Here is a 4,175-nt window from a genome sequence, read left to right on the forward strand (position 1 = left end):
CTTATCTCCACCCTAGTATTTTTCATTCCTTCATACTAGGTAACATATCGACATGCCGTCTTATTTCTTTTAGTTGTTCTTCAAACTACTGCTTCATCGGTGCTTGAAACCACTGGTGTTCATTTTAGGCTAAAACCATACTATTATTTCACTTTGTTATATTTTGGATTTGATCTTGTAGCGCAGAGATAGTTTGCTGAAGCAATTATAATTTTGGCACTAGTTGAATTTTTGCTCCTGTTCAGTTAAAAATGTCTGTTTGTTTAATTATAAAAGCAAAGCTATTAGCGCATTAATCTATGCCCGAGTGGTATTATTGCTGCTATTATTCTAATTATGGTTAAGTCGGCGAACTGGCAGAATCGTTAGCATGCCGCTCGAAATGCTAGACGGCATTTTGACCGTCTTTATGTTCTGAGTGCAAATTCCACCCAGGTCGAATTTGCCGTTCAGGGGTCGATAAATTAAGTACCAGTTACACACTGGGATCGATGTAATCGACTTAAGTTCTTGTTTGTCCCCTCTGTTTAGCCTCTTGTGGGCAATAGAAAAATAAGAAACGTTCTGAATTCAAATTCCGCCAGGATCGACATTGCCCTTCATACTTTCGGAGTCGATAAATTAAGTACTAGTTGCGTACTGGGGTCTATCTAATCGACTGGCCCCCACCTCCCCAAAAATTTCGGATATTTTAGCAGCTAGGATAAAAAGACACATTTTTACGCTACAAAAATCAAAAAGAACTCTTTCAAATTATGGCACAACGCCAGAAAGTTTGAGATGGACAAGTAGTTGATTGATGTACTATTTTATCCAAAAAGAATAAAAGTCGAAGTTGACCAGAATGGATTTCAGCTAAGAACGTAAATTTCGCATAGGTGCCCGAAGCTCTAACAATTGTAGCTGCACTGTGACAGCAATTTTGAGAGGTGGGAAGGTCGACCTCAGTAGAATTTGAACTCAGATTATAAAGACGGACAAAAGACCGCTAAGCATTTTGCCCGGCAGAGTAACGATTCAGGAGTATTCACGACAACCGCCATTTTCTGCGCTACATCACAGAGAGGGTGGGTAATGAAGCTGGCATGGGTGGGGCTCTGATCAATTTAGATCAATCTGAAGCTTTTGATTGGGTCGACCATCAATACTTAGCGGCTGTCCTCAGGGCAGCCGGTTTCGGTCCACTTTTCCGCGATTGGATCGCTGCTTTGTACAGTGGCATCTGCTCGGTTGTTCGGATGAATGGTCACCTATCGGAGCCATTCAGCATCTTGCGTTCGGTCCGTCAAGAGTGCCCTCTCTCCTCCCTTCTCTATGTACTGACTCTTCAGCCATTACTGCGGAAGTTGGAGGCTTTGAGGGGTATCACGCGTAATCTAGTATGTGGAAGTATGTCTGCTTACGCTGATGATGTCACCGTCATCATCACCGTAGTGTCGAACCACTGGCGAAACACTACAGAAATAGAAAGCAGTGACAGGAGCTAAAATTAAGGCGGAGAAATTCAGTGGGCTTGCAACTCTGCACCTAGCGAGGCAAGTCCATGCTGTCCAACAGCGTGGTGGTGCGCTGGACAGATGGCTCCGTTAAGTTGCTCGGAGTTTGGTTTGGTCCGGACTTCGAGGTGAAGAAGAACTAGGACGAGGTGACGAGCAGGGTAGCCAATCTCATCCAGAAATAGCCCGAGAGAAAGCTGTCCTTGAAAGGTCGGGCGGAGTAGACGAATGTGTACATCGCATCCATCATCTATTACCGCTTGTCTGTCGTCCCTTGCCCCGTTTGCTGGTTGACCAATCTGGTGCGATTACTCTTCCGTTCTCTGTGGAACGCGCGCGTTCCACTGGTCAGGCGCTCTATCTGCTGTCAATAGCCGCTCAATGGAGGCTTGGGTATGCCGTAGTTCCTGATGTGCAGATATGCGCTGAGGTTGCGGTATCTCCAGCGTTTCCTTCACGGTGAGTAGGTGTGGTCACCGTTTGTAAGACACTTTTTCCCACTGCTCGTCCCTTTGACTGAGAGCTGCAATCCTGGGTTAGGCGTAGAGCGAGAAGGGGCGTTTGGCACCTCGAATGCCGTCAAGTGCTCACGACCCTCTGCCAGGCAGGAAATGTCGGTGATAGTTCTACTCTAGCGTTCTATAGTGGGCTAGTGGAGGGGAAAGTGCGACGACGTTCTCGGGGAAACTCTGAGCGTCGGTGAAGATCAACTAACCTGTCTGGCCCTATGGATAACTTCCAGAAATCCCTTGCCTGGCAGTGCTACCAAGGGGCGCTGCCTGTTCCAGATAAAGTCTACAAACACGAAAGTACCGTCAGCCGGGCCTGCCCGATGTGCACTCAGAACGACGAAACCGTTCAGCGCCCACTCGTCCTGTGCCCGAGTATTGCTGACCAGTGGGTATATGTCGAACACCTACTGTCGCATGTAGGACGAATCCGGCTATCAGCTGAATCCATTGTGAAGATTGCTCCACCGCCCTCTTTTGGCCAGGAAGGGAAGGCAATTTTTATTTGTCTAATGGCTGTAGCGAAAGAGGTGTGTGCTTTAAGGTTACCTCCAGTTAGTAGTTATATCGTGCCACCATCACTAGACAGGTTGTCAGCGAAGAATTCCGACGAGCCTGTCAAGCCTCGTCGAAGCTGGCTATCATTCGTTGGTCGTTACCTCCAGTATTTACGATCCCAGCAAACAAAGAACTACTGATTCAGTTGGATGGCCCATACTGTTCTGTGGGTTCATTAGCCTTTTAACAGGTTTTGTCATTCGTCCTGCAGGATGTCCAAAAAAAGGCACCCCACTTATCAAGCAAACGCTTGGTAGGGCATGGTGATCCCATATCAAGATAAACAGCGCATGACCGCGCGAGTGGGGCCCAGTTACAATTTTCTTCAGGTCGAGTAGCCCATCCTGCTCAAAAGGTCCCTGAATAAGGATTGCTAGAGGATGTTGAGCAAAACACCCATGTTTCCAAAGGTGAATTATTCAAACCTCAACCAATTCATCTCAACACATGGCTATGATGCTCCCCACTACTTCTGCTCATGATCAGAGATGCACATATCGTCAGCCATCAGGGGACATGCTCAACTGGTTACGGTCAAACAACTGACAAGCAAATCTGTGGTATTGAGCAGAATATTTGTTGTAGCCCATTTTTTATACCAAGACAAAACAATGTATCTGATAACATTTCCAATCAATTAAGATCAGAAGTCATGAGAGCCACTGCCTGGTACTGCATCCGGGCATATTATTATTATTATTATTATTATTATTATTATTATTATTATTATTATTATTATTATTATTATTATTATTATTATTATTATTATTATTATCCTTTCCTATCTCATAGCATGCATGCTTGTATAGCTAAAATTGCTTTTTGGACTTGGTTAGCCTTCATACGGAGCTCAAGGCACGTGTTATTCTTGATCAAATGTGAAGAGCATCGGATCAAACCAGGCAGTACCCTGATGCATGAGCAAATTTTCTATGAGAACATCTTGGCTGACTTCTTAACGGATTCCAGTCGTGTGAAAGAACCGATGATTTGTCATGAATGAATGAGTTCACATACGTTTTCCGCTCTTTCCAGCGTCTTGCTAATAATTTGTCCCCTTGAACAGTTATTATCTTGAACGAACAGCCGACCGGCCTCGATAAACGCGTGCCACTCGAATTATTGTGATCGATCTAAATAATGATTGCGAAAAACCTGACACATTTTGTCGGGGGTTTTGGTTGATTTGCTAAACTTCATGAAAAATTTGATTCAAGCACCTTGTTCGAATTTGTCACCCAACTTAAAAATCTCTAGGTCTTCTAACACAATGATATAAATCCTCAATTAGCAATTAAAGACGGGTGGGTACCATGAACTCTATAAGTGAATTAACTCTCCATACCGGCTAACAAGTCCACAGTATAATCACAGCATATGCAAGCTAGAAGCTTTGTGATAAATCTTGTTGTTGTTAAAAGTAGCAATAATATGAATTTTCAATGACAGTGATGCAAATATCTCCTTGATGAAATAAACTACATAGAAAAAAATGTTAGAAATAAACAGAATGAAGTGATTGAAAACTACAACGAGCTGTGTGATAGTAGATGACCTATGAATAATACAAAATAAGTGAATAGACAAATACGTATGATAACTGAATTATCCA

This window comes from Octopus bimaculoides, chromosome 10 (genome assembly GCF_046866305.1).
Source record: "Octopus bimaculoides isolate indiv1 chromosome 10, ASM4686630v1, whole genome shotgun sequence".
Lineage (NCBI taxonomy): Eukaryota > Metazoa > Mollusca > Cephalopoda > Octopoda > Octopodidae > Octopus > Octopus bimaculoides.